The following is a 25,891-nucleotide window of genomic DNA, read 5'->3' on the forward strand; positions in this document are numbered from 1 at the left end:
CCAACTATTCGTAGTTGACCCGTTTTCTCACATGCTTTTCAGGTACAACTAAGATGAAGTGATTGCTTACGTGCTAAGTGCTTGATGTGTGTAAGATTTGCGTGCGGGATGTTAGGTTACATTATAATAAATAGAATTATGTATCGTATTGTATGATGTGTGTATCACCTAGACGGTAATGAAATACGAGATAATGTAATTTTGAAGTATATTAATGCATTCAGTTTTCTTTATAAACAATGTGGTTGATATCAGAGGCGTCTGTTGCATCCCGTTTACGTTTCCGCTGCGGTTACGGGGTGTGACAGAACTTGGTATCAGAGCCATTGGTTATAAAGATTTAGGATGTCTTTAAAAGATACCTAAAATATAACCAGTAGCTCAAGTATTATAGGATCTGAATATCAACTAATAATATATAGTGACGAGATCTGGATGAACTTGGATGGACAAGTGAGTTATTATGGTCCGGAACATAATAACAGACTTGTCCGCACGAGGGAACTCAGGGGAAGTCACGAGGAACATTAATAGGTAAAAATGGCAACATATGTGTAAAGTATATAATATTATTTATGCGTGCTAATGTGTATATATATATATATACGTATCTTGTGGGTACATATATTGAGAAATAGGACCCGGATAAGGAACCGGGGGATAAAATAATAAAAGTACCGAGGATGCTGAAATTTCTAGAGCATCGGTTGATGATAAGTCTGACTTATCGGGCCATAGTTATGATAGTACCAGATTAGATCTCCCGTTTGACATTAACCAGAAATATCTAGTAACCGTCACTCCCAACCAAAATTGATAAATCCCTTACCCTACCAACACCGGTACCGTATATCTTAATAACCCCCTATGTTCAACCGAACCGCCGACCCTCACGTACAGACGGATCTGTACCTGAACCCATTCCTATTCCATTAAGGTAAAAAAATAAATAAATAAATAAATAAATAAAATGAAATAAAATAATAATAATAATAAATTTGATAGTAAATGAGCAGATAAAAATAATATATATAGAAATATATATATGTATTTCTCACTCTCAAACGAATGAGACATACCACCTCCAGATTGAGAATTACCGATTTTAGCGAACCTAGAACGCCTGAGGACATTGACTGAGCAAGTGATAGAGTTTCCCATAATAGTAATTGATAATATTTGAAGGCAACCCATGTTGCGCGATTACCTTGAACCGTGCAACTCCCTATGTTATCCTTACATCCGTTTGATGCCTATACCCATGTATACTCGAATAGAATGATTACCCGTACACAAAGAGGTGTTGGAATCATTATAGCCTAGTTGGTTGTTCGTTCGTAGGTGGTATACCGTGTATGCCGGATATACGAATAGACACGGATATTATAACTCCGTGGTACGTAATCGTTTGGTGTTCACGGTGAGCATGTATCGGTTATGCTGACATGCAGAAGGATATTGAAATCAAGCATATTAAACATTAATCTTTGTTGAGAAAGATCGATATGTCAGTTGGTGACAAGGGTTATGAAACATATTTAAACGTTAACCGACGTCAGGTTGAGTCCATATGTTATTATATTTGTGGGACATATATACTAGATACCGGTATGTGTAATATGTATGATAATATTTGGCGTGTATGTGTACCTGCTGTTATGATTGAGCTGGTAACGAGTTATACGGCGAGATTAGTATTGATTACTGCGTACGGTATGGGTACGGCAGAATGACATAAAAAGAGTAACTCCAATGATGGAGATTGATATGATTCAGTTGATTGCTCAAAGATAGCAGATGATGATACCGAATGTCGTATCACAGATCACTGCTAGTGTTGATGCAAATGCGATCGCAGAATTATAGATCGAGCAATCACATGAAAATGAATATTTCAATTCTTAGTGGTATTACTAAGAGTGATAATGTCCCACCGATTACTATTATGACTACAAGTATTAGTTATAAACTAAACATGAATAGTAGTCGTAATTAATTAGATCCGGTATGAAAGATATGTTTGTTGGTTATGTTAAGGAAATTATTAATAGTTTACTGATGGTAAAGGGAGGAATAGATTAGCGAGTGGATAGAAAAGATTGAAATGGGTAAGGATATTGGTAAGAGCCTAGAACATTGTGTAGTGAAATATGCTGCAGATATGTTGGTAGATTATGTTGTATCGTGATGGAACACGATGGTATAAAATTATAGTTAGAAAATTTTTACTCAGATGATGTGGTCAGAACTTAAAATTCTTGTGCTAGAGCACTTTTATTCGAGTAATTAAGTTCAGAGATTGGAAACTGAGCTATGGAAGATAGAAATATTGTGTGCTGATCACTTAGAACACGCTAATTGTTTGAAGGAATTGTCATGTCTGGTAACATGGCTAATTACTCCTGAAACTAAGCGAAGTGAGCGCTATATTGGGGACTAACTCCATTAATAAGGAGTATAGTCAATCCTGTAAAATATACAACCTTTGGAAGGGTTGTGTCGCAAGCCAGCATTGATATATTTGACTCTATGGGAAGCGGACTGGAAGGACGTTAGGTGAGACGTCGAGTGTTAAAGAAGAGAAATGATAAAGGTATAGTGCAAGATAGGCTTTCGAATAAGTAGGTATGTCCTACAACCCAGAATTATACTAAGACTAGTTCTGGTGTGAAAACATGAACCGCATGAAGGATCCTTCCCTAAATGTGGAAAATATGGTTATCGGTAGGAAGAAGAATGTCGAGTGATAGTAGGCCACATGTGTGGTAAAGATGGGCGTAATGCCCCAATTGTAGAACCAATTGAAGCCATGTGAACCGGCAACCCCAACCCATTCGTGTACAACCACTCCGATCCCAACAGCTTCAATAACAATCCATCCAAAGAAATCAAATCATGCCAAACAGTTGTACTTGCTATGAATGTGGCAATACAGAACGTTTCAAGAAAAATTGCCCGAAGTTGAACCAAGGTGTCGTTGGAAGACGAACCTCAAGACAAGCATCAACCTCTGATCAAGCAAGGAGCCGTGCTTTTGTGAGTAATTCGAATAAAGCACCTCATGATCCAAAGGTGGTATTAAATATGTTGCAGTTTTAAATCAATAGGCTTCAGTGGTATTTTTATGGTCGCCGATGGAAGTTAGTTCCTGTTAACCTCCTACCATTTGGAAAGATACCGATTAGTGAAACTATAGAACCCCATACTGTAGAATCGCTAACGGTAAATCCCTAATGGTTAACTAAATTGTTCGGAATTGTCCTACTGAACGATTAACCTTTCCTTATTGACCTACGACCCGTAAAGATTAAGAAGTTTTGACGTAATAGTTAACATGGATTGGTTAACTCAACATGAAGCTGAAATCAAATATGAAAAGAAGATGATTAGAAGCTCTCTTTCGGACAATGAAGCGATTAGATACAGAGAAAAGTGTACGGTATTATGTTACCACTCTAATCTCATCTTGAGATGTTATAATATTTACGACAAGAAGACGTGGTGTATTTAACAAGCGCGATTGTATTTAAAAGAAAACATATAGAAGATATCCCGATGGTATGCGAATTTCCACAAGTTTTCCCAGAAGAACTTCCTGGATTACCGCCAACCCGACAGGTCGAATTCAGAATCGATTTAATGCCTCAAGCTGGTCTTGTTGCTAAAGCACCCTACCGACTTGCACCGTCCGAGATGCAAGAATTATCCAATCAGTTGCAAGAATTATTGGATAAGGTTTTATACGACCTAGTTAGTCACCATGGGGTGCACCAGTGTTATTTGGGAAATAAAGGACTGAAGTGTTAGGATATGTATTGATTAGGGAGAATTGGATAAAGTGACGATCAAGAATAGGTATTCACTTCTTCGAAGTAAATGATCTGTTTAACCAACTGCAAGGGGCGATTTATTTTAGAAAATTGATCTTAGATATAGTTATCACCAAATGAAAAATCCAAGAGGAGGACGTTGCAACAACAGCGTTTCGGACTCGTTACGGCCATTATGAACTCTTATTTATGCCGTTCGGGCTAACAAATGCGCCGGCAGTGTTCATGGAACTCACGAACCGAGTCTGTAAACTTTATTTTGACAAATTTGTCATAGAATTCATTGATGATATTTTGATATATTTGCAACGTAAGGAAGAGCACGAACGACGTTTAAGGAAAATGGTGGAAGTGTTAAAGCAAGAGGAGTTATACGCGAAGTTTTCGAAATGTGACTTTGAATACAGAAAGCATAATCCCTTGGTCATGTTGTGAAGCAACAAGGATTTCACATAGATCCAAATGAGATAGAAACCATTAAAATTGGCAGTCCCCCAAGGCGCCAAAGGAAATGCGCCAATTTTTAGGACTAGCCGGAGACTATCAACAGTTTATTGAAGAATTTTCAGCGTTACCCAACTCATAATCCTTTGTACGACGCAAACGTACAAATTTTATAGATGATAAGAGACCGCAGTCTCATATTCAACAAAGATGAGTCGAGTTGTAAGCGATTATGACTGTGACATCCGTTATCACCCTGACAAGGCTAACGTCGTAACCGATGCCTTGAGTAGGAAAGATCGGGTTAAGCCATTGCGAGTGCGGGCGCTGGGGATGATAGTCAAGTCAAACCTTTCGGACCTGATTCGAGTCGCTCAACGTGAGGCGTTGAAAGAGAATCAATTGGAAAAGGAGGGACTTTACGGCAATGAGAAAAATTTCGAACAGCACGTGGACGAAATTCTCTACTTCAAAAATCGGGTTTGGATCCCGACCCTCCATGACCTTCGTGATTTAATCATGGACGAAGCGCATAGATCGAAATATTCCATACATCCGGGATCGGAATAGACTATTGATGATACGAATATCTGAAAGGATTTGATTAATGGCCGAGTTTGGAGAAAGATATGGTTACGTATGTTGGTGAATATTTAAGTTATGCAAGAGATAAGGCTGCACACCGAAGACCCTAGGGGACGCCACAACGACAGAAAATTCGCCAATGATAGTGGAAATAACTTACCATGGGTTTCGGGACGCAAATTCCCAAGATATATCAAAGGCATAATGTGAATTGGGTAATCGCGGATCGATTAACCAATCCTCGCATTTCATCCCAATCCATGACGATTACCACAATGAATCCTCGCCCATATTCATGATGGTGAAATGGTATCTCGTCGAGGAGTACCATTTTCAATTATCTCAGATCGAAATGGTCATCCTACTTCCATTATTGGAAGGCGGGGAAGGAAGCATCGAGAGCTTGAAGCTTTCTATAGGTGAAGTAATTATCACCAATTTGTTAAATTGAAAATGGGCGTCAATCAAGCCATAAGATTTGAATTGATTCGGGAAACAACCAATCGGATTTATAATATTTAAGATGAGTTGAAAGCAGCGCGTGATTGGCAAAGGATTTATGCCAACATTCAAAGGAAACCATTGTCACTGGAAAGAGGTGACAAGGCATTTTTAAGGCATCACCTTAGAGAGGTGATATGAGGTTTGGCAAAACCAAAAATAGCTCCTTAATATATTGGACCTCATGAGACTATCTCCATGATTGGTCATTTAGTTTATCGATTAGAGTACTCCAGGGGCTAAGTATTATACACGATGTTTTGCCATGTATACGGATTGAAAAGTACCTAGGCGATGAGGCAACGAAAGTACCGGTAATGGAGGTACTCATAGAAGACGTGCTTGATATCATAAATAATTCCGTAAAGTTAGTAGACGGGAAAACTAAACAGTTTGGACACACCAAGCTTTATTGATTAAGATTAAGTGGAATTCACAGCGAGGACCAGATTATACCTGGTAACGCGAGGGTAAATCCTAAAGGAAAAACCCCCACCTTTCTCTCGAAAGGGGATAGTGGGCGTGTAAAATTTCGAGGACGAAATTTCTTAACGGGGGGAGAATGTAACGATTCCGACGAAACCCGGTATACCCTAACCGGTAGACAATAGTTACGTCATATTTAATGTCGGGTACATGAATTACCACAGTAATTATACGAGAATACATGGCTCACTGTATTGATTGTACGTGAATATATAATTCATCGTATTGAATATGCGATCAATCGATCGATAGTTATTGAAACCCGAACGAATCGAGGGTTCAATTATAGACGATATCTATAATATTTAGTGATTTTACGAAGCATTAATGCTTCGGGATAAGTAAAGTACGGCACAGAAAAAGAATTTCGATTTAATGGTACGTCGGTACGTTAAACGAAACCTTTAATACCAAACCGAGCAAGAGACGATCGATCAAGCCGAAAAAGATGCGCAATTATTAATAATATGATGTTTTAAGTTAATGAAAGTCATGGTTTAAGTTTTTGAAGTTTTTAAATCGGTTTTATATAAATTTCATTTTTAAGCCGAAAAACGACCGTTTTAACCTCGTTTTAAGCCGAATTAGACATTTAACCGAAACACGAACTGAACCAGATTATCCAAAACATTATCCGGATATCCGAAATCCAAACATGTGGCCTAGAATGGAGAGGTGGGTCCCACCCCAACCCCCTTGAAGACCGATCGGACCACCACCCCACAAACCCCACTTCATTTCTTTTTTTTTACACAAACACTCCAACATTCTTCATCTCCTCTCAAGATCATGATCCAAAACCGAGATTTTGTAGCAAGAAAACAAGGTAAAGAATCGAGTTAATCACGTTTTGTAACACCCCGCAACCGCAGCGGAAACGTAAACGGGATGCGACAGACACCTCTGATATCAACCACATTGTTTATAAAGAAAACTGAATGCATTAATATACTTCAAAATTACATTATCTCATCTTTCATTACCGTCTAGGTGATACACACATCATACAATACGATTCATAATTCTATCTGTTATAATGTATCCTAACGTCCCGCACGCAAATCTTACACACATCAAGCACTTAGCACGTAAGCAATCATCTTATCTTAGTTGTACCTGAAAAGCATGTGAGAAAACGGGTCAACTACGAATAGTTGGTGAGTTTCACAATTTTAGTAAACCATGATAAATCCATATCATAATATCATATTATCTGGGAACACTGTTAACCCAGTACACTTCCAATAATCTCTGGGGACACTGTTAACCCAGAACACTTCCAATAATCTCTGGGGATACTGTTAACCCAGAACACTTCCAATAATCTCTGGGGACACTGTTAACCCAGAACACTTCCAATAACCTCTTGGGACACTGTTAACCCAGAACACTGTTGCGGGACCTTACAATATTAACAACTCAGACAATTACCATCTTAGTACATTTCCGTACGATTCCCGTACAATAAACAATATATAGCAAATCCATGCGTTCAGTATGTACTTAAACATTTTAATAGAAACATGCTTCCGCCCCGGGAAAATATTTAAAGCAGTTCAGTAAAAAGGGGCTCGTGAAACTCACCTTAGCACATGCAAGCAGGTAACAACAATCATTATCAATTAACACGTCCAATCTGTAATATGATCCCTACGATCGTTATTATACAATTATTGTTTATATAATCTTTAACCTTATCAATTGGTACATATGGGGTCACTGTTAACCCAGTACTGTACCTGTTCCGGGGGCAATGTTAGCCCAGAAACACTTCTCCGGACTCAGATTGTGATGTCGTTTAGAGTTCCATGGTCCCAATTACTATTAGTCGTTTTTCTCGTTTTGCGTGCCTAGCACGGTTATTCGTTTTTATGTTTCAAAAATGAGTTTGGTCACACACGACCCGAAAATAGTCGTTGACTAATAGTTTAAGTAAAGTTGTGAAATTTGAGCTCGGTTTAGACGCCCCGTTTGGCCGCGGGACCCGTTTCCGTCTTTAGCGTACCAGAAACTTGTTAAAATAGGTTAAAATTACTCAAATCATCCGAATTATTTTCGGATGATTTATTTTTACTTGTCTAACTCATTTATATGAAAATAGTTCATTTTTAGGGTTTTTATACACCAGTCAGCTCGCTTAAGCGAACTTCACCGGTTCACGCGTTTTAACTTTAAAAGTTTGATAATTAGCACGATTAATTATCCGTTTACTCTCGGATCTTGAAATTTTGCACAAATCACTTTTTAATAGTGGGGAATTTTATAAAAATATTTCCAGAATTAATTCTTATATTTAAAATTTATTTATCTATTTTTAAACACCATTTAAACACTAAATATGTCGTAAATACCAAACGATCTTAGAAAAATCCCAAATTTCTCCTGGATGTCCCCTGCCATCCACATAGTCCCCTGTAATTTTTCCAGAACCAAAATCTTCTTTTACATCCCCTTTTTACTAAAACCGAGCTAGAAATCCCTAGAACTCGTTTAACCGAAAAGCCTACTTAGACTTCTCCAACTGACCTCAAATTTTGTGTGTGACTTATACATGATATAAAAAGCTTATCTGAAATTTTCCAGAATTTTTCATGATATTTAACTATTTTTCACCATTTTTGGCCAAAACCGAGCATTAAATTCACCAAATATTCATCCTTTATCCAGAAATTACCAACAATTCACAGAACTCATATTTTCATGTGTTTAACACCTCTGTAAAATTTCATGACCTAACTCTAAAGCATCAACAATCAATCCAAATTTCCCAAAACCGAACATAACCGAATATACCTTTCGTTTTCCGCCACTACAAGCTACAAACTCATCTTTCCGCCTTATCTACCACTAAATACAGAACCTACAACCAACATACCACAATACCAAGCAAGTTACACTCACGATCAAGCCATTTCTTTCATGGTTACGGTTATGATACTAAAACAAAGATTTAACCGTAAAAATTCGTTTTTGATTCGTTTAACTCCTTTCTTAGACCAAGATCCCTTGTATAACCCGTATACATCTCTTGATCATGCAAGAATCGGTTTTCATCTCGGGTTTTCCCCCTTTTTCACTTGGAAACCTCCTTTTCTTGCAAGAACACTCAAGAAACGAATATGAACACGTAAATAACACGATTTTACCTCGGTTTTTCTTGCTAGAATTGTCGGTTTTTGATTCAAGATCTTGAGAGAATTAAATGTTTGTTGGATTGTGTTTGTAAAAAAAGAAAATGAAATGTGTTTTGTGGATAAGGAGTCCGATCGGACTAAAGGGAGGGGTGGGGTGGGACCCACCTCTTCATTTCTAGCCACATATTCCGATTTCTGAAATCTGGATAATGTTTTGGATAATCTGGTTCAGTTCGTTTTTCGGTTAAACGTTTAATTCGGCTTAAAATGAGGCTAAAACGGTCGTTTTTCGGCTTAAAAATAAAATTTATATAAAACCGATTTAAAAACTTAAACCATGACATTTATTAACTTAAAACATCATAGTATTAATAATTGTGCATCTTTTTCGGCTTGATCGATCGTCTCTTGCTAGGTTTGGTAATAAAGGTTTCGTTTACGTACCGACGTACCATTAAATCGAAATCCTTTTTCTGAGCTTTAATCCACTTATCCCGAAGCTTTAATACTTCGTAACATCACTAAATATCAGATATCTCGTCTATAATTGAACACTTGATTCATTCGGGTTTCAATAACTATCGATCGTTTGATCTCATATTCAATACGGTGAATTATATATTCACGTACAATCAATACAATGAACCATGTATTCTCGTATAATTACCATGGTAACTCATGTACCCGACATTACATATGACTTAACTAACGTCTACCGGTTAGGGTATACCTGGTTTCGTCGGAATCGTTACATTCTCCCCCCGTTAAGAAATTTCGTCCTCGAAATTTTACACGCCCTCTATCTCCTTTCGAGAGAAAGGTGGGGGGTTTTTCCTTCAGAATTCACCCTCGCGTTACCAAGTATGATCTGGTCCTCGCTGTGAATTCCACTTAATCTTAATTAATAAAGCTTGGTATGTCCAAACTGTTTAGTTTTCACGTCTACTATCTCTACGGAATTCGTTATGATATCAAGCATGTCTTCTATGAGTACCTCTATTACTAGTACTTTCGTTGCCTCATCGCTTCGGTACTTTTCAATCCGTATACATGGCAAAGCATCATATATAGTACTTAGCCCCTAGAGTACTTTAATCGATAAACTAAATGACCAACCATGGAGATAGTTCTCATGGGGTCCAATTTATTAAGAAGCTATTTTCGGTTTTGCCAAACCTCATATCACCTTTCTCTAAGGTGATGCCTTAAAATGCCTTGTCACCTCTATTCTGGGACAATGGTTTCCTTTGAACGTTGGCATAAACCCTTTGCCAATCACGCGCTGCTTTCAACTTGTCTTAAATATTATAAATCCGATTGGTTGTTTCTCGAATCAATTCAAATTTTATGTCCTGACTGACGCCCATTTCCAATTTAACAAATTGGTGATAATTACTTCACCCATATAAAGCTTCAAGCTCTCGATGCTTCCTTACCCGCCTTCCAATAATGGAAGTAGGATGACTATTTTAATCTGAGATAATTGAAAATGGCACTCCACGACGAGATACCATTTCACCATCAGGAATTTGGGCAAGAATTCATTGTAATTTATTCCCACTATCATTGGCGAATTTTCTGTCTTTGTGGCGTTCCCTAGGGTTTTCGGTGTGCAGCCTTATCTCTTGTATAACTCAATATTCACCAACACACGTAACCATAACTTTCTCCAAACTCGACCATTAATAAAAATCCTTTCAGATGTCCGTATCATCGATAGTCAAATCCGATCCCGGATGTATGGATTATTTCGATCTATGCGCTTCGTCAATGATTAATTCACGAAGGTCATGGAGAGTCGGGATTCAACCCGATTTTTTTTTTTTGAAGTAGAGAATTTAGTCCACGCGCTGTTCGAAATTCTCCTCATTGCCGTAAGATTCCTTCTTTTCCAATTGTTCCTCTTTCAACGCCTCACGTTGAGCGACTCGAATCAGGATCGAAGGTTCGACTGGACTATCATTCCCAGTGCTCGCACTCGCGATGGCTTAACCCGACCTTTCCTACTCAAGGCATCGGCTACCACTTTAGCCTTGCCGGGGTGATAACGGATGTCACAGTCATAATCGCTTAACCACTTGACCCATCTTCGTTGCCTCATATTTAGTTCTTTCTGATCGAATATGTGCTGCAAACTTTTATGACCGGTGAAGATGGTGCACTTCGTATCGTAGAGATAACGCCTCCACATTTTAAGTGCGAAGATAACCGCTCCCAGTTTTAAGTCGTGAGTAGTGTAATTTTTCTCGTGTACTTTTATCTGTCGGGAAGCATAGGCTATAACCTTATTATACTGCGTCAACACGCATTCTAACCCTCTACGCGATGCGTCACAATACGCGACAAAACCATCGTCTCCATCGGGGAGACTTAAAATCGGCGATTGGCACAATTTTAATGGTTTCTATCTTATTTGGATCTTTGCGTAATCCTTGTTGCTTTACAACATGACCAAGGGATTATGCCTTCTTTATTCAAAATCACATTTCGAAAACTTCGCGTATAGCTCATCTTGCTTTAACACTTCCACAATTTTCCTTAACCGTCGTTCGTGCTCTTCCTTACGTTGGAAATATATCAAAATATCATCAATGAATGCTATGACAAATTTGTCAAAATAAAGTTTACCGACTCGGTTCATGAGTTTCGTGAACGCTGCCGGCGCATTTGTTATCCCGAAAGGCATAACTAAAAATTCATAATGGCCGTAGCGAGTCCGAAACGCTGTTGTTGCAACGTCCTCTTCTTGGATTTTTCATTTGGCGATAACTATATATAAGATCAATTTTCTAAAAATAAATCACCCTTTGCAGTTGGTTAAACAGATCGTTTACTTCGAAGAAGTGAATACCTATTCTTGATCGTCACTTTATTCAATTCTCCCTAATCAATACATATCCAAACACTTCCGTCCTTCATTTCCCAAATAACACTGGTGCACCCCATGGTGACTAACTAGGTCGTATAAAACCTTATCCAATAATTCTTGCATTTCAGTTGGTGTAAGTAGGTAAGATGCTTTAGCAACAGGGCCAGCTTGAGGTATTAAATTGATTCCGAATTTGACATGTCGGGTTGGCGGTAATCCAGGAAGTTCTTCTGGGAAAACTTGTGGAAATTCGCGTACTACCGGGATATCTTCTGTATGTTTTCTTTTAAATACTTTGGCAATCGCGTTTGTTAAATACACCACGTCTTCTTGTCGTAAATACTATAACATCTCAAAATGAGATTAGAGTGGTAACATAATACCGTACACTTTTCTCTGTATCTAATCGCTTCATCGTTCGAAGGAGAGTTTCTAATCATCTTCTTTTCATAATTGATTTCAGCTTCATGTCGAGTTAGCCAGTCCATGTTAACTATTACGTCAAACTTCTTAACTTTACTGGTCGTAGGTCAATAAGGAAAGGTTAATCGTTCAGAATAATAGGACAATTCCGTACAATTTAGTTAACCATTAGGGATTTACCGTTAGCGATTCTACAGTATAGGGTTCTATAGTTTCACCTAATCGGTATCTTTCCAAATGATAGGAGGTTAACGGGAACTAACTTCTATCGACGACCGTAAAAATTATCACTGAAGTCTATTGATTTAAAACTACCACATACTTAACACCACCTTTGGATCATGACGTGCTTTATTCAAATTACTCACAAAAGCACGGCTCTTTGCTTGATCAGAGGTTGATGCTTGTCATGAGGTTCGTCTTCCAACGACAACTTGGTTCAACTTTGGGCAATTTCTTTTGAAACGTTCTGTACTGCCACATTCATAGCAAGTACAACTGTTTGGCATAATTTGGTTTCTTTGGATGGATTGTTATTGAAGTTGTTGGGTTCGGAGTGGTTGTACACGAATGGGTTGGGGTTGCCGGTTCACATGGCTTCAATTGGTTCTACAATTGGGGCATTACGCCCATCTTTACCACACCTGTGGCCTACTATCACTCGACATTCTTCTTCCTACCGATAACCATATTTTCCACATTTAGGGAAGGACCCTTCATGCGGTTCATGTTTTCAAACCATAACTAGTCTTAGTATAATTCTGGGTTGTAGGACATGCCTACTTATTCACAAGTCTATCTTGCACTATACCTTTATCATTTCTCCTCTTTAATACTCGACGTCTCTCCTAACGTCCTTCCAGTCCGCTTCCCATAGAGTCAAATATATCAATGCTGACTGGTGACACAACCCTTCCAAAGGTTATATATTTTACAGGATTGACTATACTCCTTATCGATGGAGCTAGTCCCCAATATAGCGCTCACTTCGCTTGATTTCAGGAGTAATTAGCCATGTTACCAGACATGACAATTCCTTCAACGATTAGCGTGTTCTAAGTGATCAGCACACAACATTTCTATTTTCCATAGCTCAGTTCCCAATCTCTGCACTTAATTACTCGAATAAAAGTGCTCTAGCACAAGAATTTTAAATTCTGACCATATCATCTGAGTAATAATTTTCTAATTATAATTTTGTACTATCGTGTTCCATCATGATACAACATAATCTACCAACATATCTGTAGCATATTTCACTACACAATGTTCTAGACTCATACCAATATCCTTAACCATTTCGATCTTTTCTATCCACTCGCTAATCCATTCCTCCCTTTACCATAAGTAAACTATTAATAATTTCCTTAACACAATCAACAGACATATCCTTCATACCGGATCTAATTCATTACGACTACTATTCATGTTTAGTTTATAACTAATACTTGTAATCATAATAGTATTCGGTGGAACATTATCACTTTTAGTAATACCACCAAGAATTGAAATATTCATATTCATGTGATTGCTCGATCTACAATCTTGCGATCACATTTGCATCAACACTAGCATTGATCTGTGATACGACATTCGGTATCATCATCTGCTATCTTTGAGCAATCAACTGAATCATATCAATCTCCATCATTGGAGTTACTCTTTTTATGTCATTCTGCCGTACTCATCCCGTACGCAGTAATCAATACTAATCTCACCGTATAACTCGTTACCAGCTCAATCATGACAGCAGGTACACATACACACCAAATATTATCATACATATTACACATATCAGTATCTAATATATATGTCCCACAAATATAATAACATATGGACTTAACCTGACGTCGGTTAACGTTCAAATATGTTTCATAACCCTTGTCACCAACTGACGTATAGATCTTTCTCAACAAAGATTAATGTTTAACAGGCTTGATTTCAATATCCTTCTGCATGTCATCATAACCGATACATGCTCACCGTGAGCACTAACGATTACGTACCACGGAGTTATAATATCCGTGTCTATTTGTATATCCGGCATACACGGTATACCATCTACGAACGAACGACCAACTATGCTATAATGACTCCAACACCTCATTGTGTATGGGTAATCATTTCATTCGAGCATACATGGGCGTAGGCATCTAACGGATATAAGGATAACATAGGGAGTTGCCAGGTTCAAGGTAATTGCGCAACATGGGTTGCCTTCAAATATTATTAATTACTATTATGGGAAATTCTACACTTGCTCAGTCAATATCCTCAGGCGTTCTAGGTTCGTTGAAATCGGTAATTCTCGATCTGGAGGTGGTATGTCTCATATGTTTGAGAGTGAGAAATACATATATATACTTCTATATATTATTTTTATCTGCTGATTAATTATCAAATTTATTATTATCATTATTTATTTATTTATTTACCTTAATGGAATAAGAATGGGTTCAGGTACGGATCCGTCCGTACGTGAGGGTCGACGGTTCGGGTGAACATCCGGGGTTATTAGGATATACGGTACCGGTGTTGGTAGGGTAAGGGATTCATCAATTTTGGTTGGGAGTGACGGTTACTAGATATTTCTGGTTAATTTCAAACGGGAGATCTAACTTGGTACTATCATAATTATGACCCGATAAGTCAGACTCATCATCAACCGATGCTCTTAGAAATTTCAGCATCCTCGGTACTTTTATTATTTCATCCCCCGGTTCCTTATCCGGGTCCCATTTCTCAATACATGTACCCACAAGATACGCACATATGTATATACACCTTAGCACGTATAAATAATATTATATACTTTACACATATGTTGCCATTTTTACCTATTAATGTACCCCGTGACTTCCCCTGAATTCCCTCGTGCGGACAAGTCTGTTATTATGTTCCGGACCATAATAACTCACTTGTCCATCCAAGTTCATCCAGCTCTCGTCACTATAAATTATTAGTTGATACTCAGATCCTATAATACTTAAGCTACTGGTTATATTTTAGGTATCTTTTAAAGACATCCTAATTCTTTTATAACCAATGGCTCTGATACCAAGTTCTGTAACACCCCGCAACCGCAGCGGAAACGTAAACGGGATGCGACAGACACCTCTGATATCAACCACATTGTTTATAAAGAAAACTGAATGCATTAATATACTTCAAAATTACATTATCTCATCTTTCATTACCGTCTAGGTGATACACACATCATACAATACGATTCATAATTCTATCTGTTATAATGTATCCTAACGTCCCGCACGCAAATCTTACACACATCAAGCACTTAGCACGTAAGCAATCATCTTATCTTAGTTGTACCTGAAAAGCATGTGAGAAAACGGGTCAACTACAAATAGTTGGTGAGTTTCACAATTTTAGTAAACCATGATAAATCCATATCATAATATCATATTATCTGGGAACACTGTTAACCCAGTACACTTCCAATAATCTCTGGGGACACTGTTAACCCAGAACACTTCCAATAATCTCTAGGGACACTGTTAACCCAGAACACTTCCAATAATCTCTGGGGACACTGTTAACCCAGAACACTTCCAATAACCTCTTAGGACACTGTTAACCCAGAACACTGTTGCGGGACCTTACAATATTAACAACTCAGACAATTACCATCTTAGTACATTTCCGTACGATTCCCGTACAATAAACAATATATATAAATCCGCGCAAATCCATGAGTTCAGTATGTACTTAAACATTTTAATAGAAACATGCTTCCGCCCCGGGAAAATATTTAAAGCAGTTCAGTAAAAAGGGGCTCGTGAAACTCACCTTAGCACATGCAAGCAGGTAACAACAATCATTATCAATTAACACGTCCAATCTGTAATATGATCCCTACGATCGTTATTATACAATTATTGTTTATATAATCTTTAACCTTATCAATTGGTACATCTGGGGTCACTGTTAACCCAGTACTGTACCTGTTCCGGGGGCAATGTTAACCCAGAAACACTTCTCCGGACTCAGATTGTGATGTCATTTAGAGTTCCATGGTCCCAATTACTATTAGTCGTTTTTCTCGTTTTGCGTGCCTAGCACGGTTATTCGTTTTTATGTTTCAAAAATGAGTTTGGTCACACACGACCCGAAAATAGTCGTTGACTAATAGTTTAAGTAAAGTTGTGAAATTTGAGCTCGGTTTAGACGCCCCGTTTGGCCGCGGGACCCGTTTCTGTCTTTAGCGTACCGGAAACTTGTTAAAATAGGTTAAAATTACTCAAATCATCCGAATTATTTTCGGATGATTTATTTTTACTTGTCTAACTCATTTATATGAAAATAGTTCATTTTTAGGGTTTTTATACACCAGTCAGCTCGCTTAAGCGAACTTCACCGGTTTACGCGTTTTAACTTTAAAAGTTTGATAATTAGCACGATTAATTATCCGTTTACTCTCGGATCTTGAAATTTTGCACAAATCACTTTTTAACAGTGGGGAATTTTATAAAAATATTTCTAGAATTAATTCTTATATTTAAAATTTATTTATCTATTTTTAAACACCATTTAAACACTAAATATGTCGTAAATACCAAACGATCTTAGAAAAATCCCAAATTTTTCCTGGATGTCCCCTGCCATCCACATAGTCCCCTGTAATTTTTCCAGAACCAAAATCTTCTTTTACATCCCCTTTTTACTAAAACCGAGCTAGAAATCCCTAAAACTCGTTTAACCGAAAAGCCTACTTAGACTTCTCCAACTGACCTCAAATTTTGTGTGTGACTTATACATGATATAAAAAGCTTATCTGAAATTTTCCAGAATTTTTCATGATATTTAACTATTTTTCACCATTTTTGGCCAAAACCGAGCATTAAATTCACCAAATATTCATCCTTTATCCAAAAATTACCAACAATTCACAGAACTCATATTTTCATGTGTTTAACACCTCTGTAAAATTTCATGACCTAACTCTAAAGCATCAACAATCAATCCAAATTTCCCAAAACCGAACATAACCGAATATACCTTTCGTTTTCCGCCACTACAAGCTACAAACTCGTCTTTCCGCCTTATCTACCACTAAATACAGAACCTACAACCAACATACCACAATACCTAGCAAGTTACACTCACGATCAAGCCATTTCTTTCATGGTTACGGTTATGATACTAAAACAAAGATTTAACCGTAAAAATTCGTTTTTGATTCGTTTAACTCCTTTCTTGGACCAAGATCCCTTGTATAACCCGTATACATCACTTGATCATGCAAGAATCGGTTTCCATCTCGGTTTTCCCCCTTTTTCACTTGGAAACCTCCTTTTCTTGCAAGAACACTCAAGAAACGAATATGAACACGTAAATAACACGATTTTACCTCGGTTTTTCTTGCTAGAATTGTCGGTTTTTGATTCAAGATCTTGAGAGAATTAAAGGTTTGTTGGATTGTGTTTGTAAAAAAAGAAAATGAAATGTGTTTTGTGGATAAGGAGTCCGATCGGACTAAAGGGAGGGGTGGGGTGGGACCCACCTCTTCATTTCTAGCCACATATTCCGATTTCCGAAATCTGGATAATGTTTTGGATAATCTGGTTCAGTTCGTTTTTCGGTTAAACGTTTAATTCGGCTTAAAACGAGGCTAAAACGGTCGTTTTTCGGCTTAAAAATAAAATTTATATAAAACCGATTTAAAAACTTAAACCATGACATTTATTAACTTAAAAATCATAGTATTAATAATTGTGCATCTTTTTCGGCTTGATCGATCGTCTCTTGCTCGGTTTGGTAATAAAGGTTTCGTTTACGTACCGACGTACCATTAAATCGAAATCCTTTTTCTGAGCTTTAATCCACTTATCCCGAAGCTTTAATACTTCGTAACATCACTAAATATCAGATATCTCGTCTATAATTGAACCCTCGATTCATTCGGGTTTCAATAACTATCGATCGTTTGATCGCATATTCAATACGGTGAATTATATATTCACGTACAATCAATACAATGAACCATGTATTCTCGTATAATTACCATGGTAACTCATGTACCCGACATTACATATGACGTAACTAACGTCTACCGGTTAGGGTATACCTGGTTTCGTCGGAATCGTTACACGTTTCCATCTTCGTTTCTTGAGTTTATTTGCAAGAAAATGAGGTTTCAAAGATGAAAACCGATTCTTGCATGATCAAGTGATGTATACGGGTTATACAAGGGATCTTGGTCTAAGAAAGGAGTTAAACGAACCAAGAACGAATTTTTTCCGGTTTAAATCTTTGTTTTTGAATCATAACCGAAACTATAGTGTAAGAGGCTTGATCGTGAGTGTAACTTGCTTGGTATTGTGGTATGTTGGTTGTAGGTTCTGTGTTTAGTGGTAGATAAGGCGGAAAGACAAGTTTGTAGTTTGTAGTGGCGGAAAATGAAAGGTATATTCGGTTTATGTTCGGTTTTGGAGATTTGGACAGATTGTGATGTGTTTAGAGTTAGGTCATGAAATTTTACAGAGGTGTTAGATACATGAAAATAAGAGTTCTGTGAAAGTTTGGTAATTTTTGGATAAAGGATGAATATTTGGTGAATTTAATGCTCGGTTTTGGCCAAAAATGGTGAAAAATAGTTAAATATCATGAAAAATTCTGGAAAATTGCAGATAAGCTTTTTATATCATGTATATGTCACACACAAAAATTTTAGATCAGTTGGAGAAGTCTAAGTAGGCTTTTCGGTTAAACGAGTTCTAGGGCTTTCTAGCTCGGTTTTAGTGAAAATGGCATGTAAAAGAAGATTTTGGTTCTGGAAAATTACAGGGGACTATGTGGATGGCAGGGGACATCCAGGAGAAATTTGGGATTTTTCTAAGATCGTTTGGTATTTACGACATATTTAGTGTTTAAATGGTGTTTAAAAATAGATAAATAAATTTTAAATATAAAAATTAATTCTGGAAATATTTTTATAAAATTTCCCACTGTCAAAAAGTGATTTGTGCAAAATTTCAAGATCCGAGATTAAACGGATAACTATTTGTGCAAAAACAAACTTTTAAAGCTTAAAATGCGTAAATGGTGAAGTTTGCCTAAACGAGCTGACTGGTGTATAAAAACCCTAAAAATGGACTATTTTCATATAAATGAGGTAAAAAAGTAAAAATAAATCATCCGAAAATAATTCGGATGATTTGAGTAATTTTTGTCCGATTTAACAGTTTCCGGTACGCTAAAGACAGAAACGGGTCCCGCGGCCCATCGGGGCGTCTAAACCGAGCTATAATTTCACATCTTTAATTAAATTATCAGTCAACCACTACTTTCGGGTCGTGTGTGACCAAATTCATTTTTGAAACGTAAAAACGGATAACCGTGCTAGGCACGTAAAACGAGAAAAACGACTAATAGTAATTGTGACAATGGAACTCTAAACGATATCACAATCTGAGTCCGGAGAAGTGTTTCTGGGTTAACATTGCCCCCAGAACGGGTACAGTGCTGGGTTAACAGTGTCCCCAGATGTACCGGTTAACTTGGTTAAAGTTATATTAATAATGAGTGTATAGTAACGATCGTAGGGATCATATTACAGATTGAACGTGTTAACTGATAATGATTGTTGTTACCTGCTTGCATGTGCTAAGGTGAGTTTCACGAGCCCCTTTTTCTGAATTGTTTTCAAATATTTTCCCGGGGCGGAAGCATGTTACTACTGAAATGTTTAAGTACATACTGAACGCATGGATTTGCGTGGATTTATATACATATTTTATTGTACGGGAATCGTACGGAAATGTACTAAGATGGTAATTGTCTGAGTTGCTAACATTCTAAGGCCCCGGAACACGAGTGATTAACTGAAAGCCGGTAGAGTGTGGATAGTACTATTGGTCTGACAAACCCAACTGATCCGGCATGGATTTGCTGATGTTTCCCAGCCAGTTGCACATGTCTATTTTGTTGTTATATATATTTTGCTATGTAATGTTAGACATAGCGGTTTGGGGCAGGTCCGTGGGCGGGGGATATGCCACGGGGGTTGTGTGTGATAGTCAGAGGTTTCACTTGTGGGCTCAGCATAAATACATCGATAATATTATATTTTGATAATGATTTATCATGGTTTACACGAATTGTGAAACTCACCAACTATTCGTAGTTGACCCGTTTTCTCACATGCTTTTCAGGTACAACTAAGATGAAGTGATTGCTTACGTGCTAAGTGCTTGATGTGTGTAAGATTTGCGTGCGGGATGTTAGGTTACATTATAATAAATAGAATTATGTATCGTATTGTATGATGTGTGTATCACCTAGACGGTAATGAAATACGAGATAATGTAATTTTGAAGTATATTAATGCATTCAGTTTTCTTTATAAACATTGTGGTTGATATCAGAGGCGTCTGTTGCGTCCCGGTTACGTTTCCGCTGCGGTTACGGGGTGTGACAATATCAAACAAACCCTAAGGTTAAATGACATTTGTTAATACATCATAAAGATAATACCGTGACCCATATAATTAAGGGCTCACACATTGAAATAAATGCAATTTTTCAGTACATTACATACTAAATTTTTCACTGGTATAATTTGATGTCTTAAAATCAACTATAACACTTAGAAGTACCAAAGGAAAATGAGTGTGTTGATCAGCAAAACATTTACAAGAAAAGAAATATTTGGCACTGGAAAATAAGATGTTATTTAACTCACTACCACTAAAACCGAAAAGAGGATAGTTATAAGGTCCATGAACAAAATACAAGTATTACTTCCAGTTTTATGTTCTCAAAGGAGAAGTCTCACTGCATAAATATGCCATTAAACTAGGCATTAGCAACGAGAATATCAATAATTCAAAAGAACAGAGAGCTAAAATAGGTAGTAGTATATTAATGATATTTAAGTCTGCTAATCTTAATATTCCAGTTAACACATGATATGTTGAGTCTAGTTTTATAGGTTTCCTTACCAAAAATCAACAAATAACTAACATGAGGGTTAGTGACAAATTTAAATGTTAATGCTATTAAAACCATAATACATTGTCTTCTAATACGTTTTATGGTGCCTTACAAAATTTTGGAGATTATTCAGAATTCAATATCAATACTTAAGCTACATTATGACAGTTGTGAGATACGCATAGCCAACAAAAAGTCATCCTTACCTTAAACTCTCATATTATTTGTTATAAATATTTGGTCACACCTTTTGTTATCATGCAAATGAGAATTTAACAAAAGACAAATGAGACCTAAAATTTTCATCCACAAAACCAAATTTCATGAGAAATCATGACATGGATCATGAGGATGATTTTTCATCTAGTTGCATTCTTAGTGATTTTAAATTATATGTTAGATGTGGTAAACATTACTTGGCTTGAGGAATAAGTATGGGTCCACCAAAATTATTCAAAATTAAATCATTTATCATTTATATACTATCTACTTGTATCTGATCTATCTTCTATGGTCTCTGGTCTTATAGAGATCTATTCATATATACTTAATACGATTTCTTCTAAATGGTCTTAAATGACATCATTGAAACTTCTCATGTAGTTTTAATAGAGACATCGAAGATCAATAGGAGCCTTAAGTGTCTTAATTATGATTTGCAAGATGTGGGGAGTGAAAACTTGATATTAACTCAATTACACCTATTGTACAAGACACTACTCCATCACAACACTATTACATCAAAACTTCCTTAGAATTTAATACTACTTTAACAAAAGTTTCATTGTTTTTTGAATGTGAGCATGTACAGCTTTCCTACTAAAGTAATCCTCACCAAGAGATACTGCACCAACTTAAATTATTAACTTATATATCTATTAGAATTTATTGGTCTTCAAATATTGACCATAAGCATGCCAATTTTCTAAAGGTTTCTAAGGTCAGTGGGAGCAGTAAACGTCCTTATAATTATTTATCAGAAGTACAAGAGGTGGGGGAAGAGAGTCATTACCTATATTACAACAGAGTTCTTTGTGGATCATCATCATTTAAGTAGCTTATAACAGTTAAGAGCTATATTAAATGAACATTAAAACAACTTTTTCTAACAATTGACTTACATACTTAGATGTTCATAGAACAGCATGAAAGTAACCAGAGGTCAAAGAACACTTAGTCTGAAAGTCAATAAAATCCATGTATGGGATAATTCAAACATCATAATGTGATGAAATCTTAATACAATAATTTTCATCAAGAACCAAGTGGATTAATGTACATACCTCAAAATTAGTGGGAGCAACTAAAACAAACTTTTCCTTATATAAGTCAAAACATTATTCATACATATTTTGATATGATAGATCTAAGAGATATATCTTACATGATATATATCATAACATTCTAAGATATACCCCAAAGGGACGTTAGTTTTGTTCCATAAGTTTTACCTTAAATGGGTTCTTACGCAGGTAACAAATAATATTGCTCTCCTTTAGAGGATAACTGGACCACTAAGATTACTTCCTTATGCTTCATCAAGTAGAAGCCTTATCTAGGTTCAAGTCTATACTCGTTCAAATATTACACGAATTGCAGCACACTAGATATGTCTAGATTAATGTGAAGCATCTAAAAGAGTATTAAGATAGCTTAAATGGAAACGAAAGACTATAATTTAAAAGAAGTGAGAATTCAAACCGGTTGATTACTCTCAACTTTGTCATATTCAAATACAAAAAAAATGTAATTTTCGGGATATTTTCTTATGTCAGCAGATAAATATATCTCATGGAGGGGTTATAGTGAACTGATAACAACAACCTAAGTTATAAAGACAAAATATGTTGATTAATCATAACACATTTGTCAATAAATGTTGTTGAATATTTATCAGTGAACTCATAAATTTATTAAACTCCAAAAAAATTATATATTGAAGACTTATTGTGATAAAGTCAGCTACCATGTTTTCTCAAACAGTAATGATTCGAGAGGTGTTGAATTAAATTTGATATGAAACTAATTGTTCATATCGAATACATTCATGATATGTTTAAGGATCCTATAACTAAAGGTCTATTTCCTATAAATATTATGAAAGCGCTTATAATCATGACGGATTTTTTGATGATCATGTACAACTACATATCTTAGTGTGAATGATTAACTATGAATTTTTCCTCACTAGTTTTGATTTTGTATGTATCTTAATATTTTCTGCATGCATAATGACATATAGATGAATTAATATACAAATCAAACGTTCTGTTAGTGCACGGTTTTGCGTCTTGAGTCTTTGTAATTGTCGTTAAAGAATTTGTTTTATATTTAATGTAATATTTAGTTTAATTATTGTCTAGTTCGTTATGTTTAAGGTCTAGTTCGCTAGGGGATGTTAGCGAACTAAGACTTAAGCTTATTCCCTCCTGATTCGTTAGGGGATGTTAACGAATCAGGGGGTGTTTCGTCTTATTAATGTATGTAACGAAGTAGCGTCTGGTTCGCTAGGGGATGTTAGCGAACCAGACCTATCTTCTATATATAGTGAACACTGTTCACGTTTAATTTAAGTTTTGAGAGTTAATTAACGAAACCCTGTCAAAATCCTCTCTCGATCTTCATCCTAATATTATACGAACTATTGATATACACATACTGATAATACATATACATATATAACACTTAATCTAAAGTAATTATGAGCTAGATCTATTATTAAGATATTAATCATATATATATATATATATATATATATATATATATATATATATATACAGATCTGAGATCTGTTATTGTTATTAGATTGATATACCGGGTAACAACAAGTGGTATCGGAGCTGTTGGAGCTCAATTACACTTGATTTGGTGTTTAATTAGTTTTTGATATTGTTAATATTCTGGTTTGAGTGAATTTGAATCAATTTTAAGTTGAATTGATTGAGTTATGGACGAATTGGATTGAATCCGAGTTGGTTAAAGTATTGGAATGGTTTTGTGAATTGGAATTGAGTTTTGGATTGGTTTTGAGTGGATTAGTATCAGTTTTGGTTTAAGGCCGAAACAGGGTTAGTGTTTTGGTAAAATTGGATTGGTAATCATAGATGTTTGGTATCGAGGATTAGCGTATTGGTTTCGCGATTGTTTTCCGAGTGTTTTGGTTGGTCATTTGTGTGATTTGGTTTAGTATCGAGAGTGTATTACAAATTCTGAGTTTCTGGGTTGATGTTCATCATTTCCAGATTTCTGGAAATCTTGTGTTGAAGATTTGAAGATTCAAAGATGAAGATGATTCGTTATCATCTTTATGGAGATTCGCTATCTTGTTTCCTTTGATTCGTTCATTAAGTTTGTTAATTCGTCATTCATTTCAAGTGATTCGCTAACCGGTTCGCTAAAATAGTTGATTCGTGTGATTTAATTCGTTATTTGGGATTAACTGATTCGTGTGACACGTGTTAACTTTGGAATTTGTGTCATAACAACCTTTTCCACGTGGCATAAGGTGTCCGAGTTTGTTACAAACAGTTGTAACAACCTGATTCGTTATAGTTGATTCGCTAATCAACTGTAGCTAGTTCGTTATCTATTTTGCTAAGTATTTCTTAGTGATTCGCTACTGAAGACTCTCTAATTCGTTAAGTTTTTATTATCAGTTTGATAGCTAATTCGTTGGCCAATTCGCTAGTCAATTCGTTAGTTTGACTTTATGATTCGTTAAATTTCTTATTAGTTAGATTGATTCGTTAAACTCAATTGTGATTCGTTGCCTGATCCATCTTAACTTCTTTAAGATTTGATTCGTTATTTTACTGTTCACAATTCACTACAACTGTTTACAGTTTGTTAATCTTATTCGTTGGTTGATTCGTTACACTCTTAAATTTTTTAAACTTGTCAAAAATGGCTGGTATGTATGCATTGGCATCTCAAAACATGTTGATGCAACAAATGTTGCTACTTGATACCGAGATAGGTTCACATTCGAAATGTCCAAGATTGATAAAGTTCAGTGACTTTGCCAAGTGGGAACCTTGGTTTCGTGCTCATTTAGGATCAGTTCATCCTGATTGTTCATTCTGCTTAGATGAAGTCTATACTGTTCCTATGGTTGGAGATGAGACTATTGGTTTTACACCAAAAGCTATTTCACAGTATTCTGTTGGAGAAAAGAAAGCATTAGAGATAGAGACAAAAGCTTATTCTACTCTAACTATGGCTTTGCCTGAGAATATTTTTCACCAAGTGGGTAGTATAAAATATGTGCTTCTCTGTTTCAACATATTCGAATGAGAAGTATGGGTAACACGGCTGAGAGCAAAAAGGTGATGCTTAAGTTTCAATTCATAAACTTTAATTTATTGAAAGGTGAGACGGTTGAAGAAATGACAACAAGATTCAATCACTTGATTGCTGAGATGGACAAGATGAAATTAGATGTTTTTGAGAGGGATAAAATTGACACTATTAAGAGTGTACTTCCAAGTTCTTATTCCACGTTCTTAATGGTTCTCAAGGAAAACAATTATTTCTTGATTGAAGATTTGACAGCAATTGAATTTTTGCAAAAGACTGAAGCCAGAGAATATGATCTTAAGTGTCAAAAATCTTCAAAGGAAAGTCAAGATCCTTCTTTCTATGGTGGTAGTATGCCTCTTAGTTCAACC

This window comes from Bidens hawaiensis, unplaced genomic scaffold, assembly GCF_021521415.1.
Source record: "Bidens hawaiensis isolate Kalapana, Puna unplaced genomic scaffold, B.hawaiensis_p1.1 tig00044231_1, whole genome shotgun sequence".
NCBI classification, from domain to species: Eukaryota; Viridiplantae; Streptophyta; class Magnoliopsida; order Asterales; family Asteraceae; genus Bidens; species Bidens hawaiensis.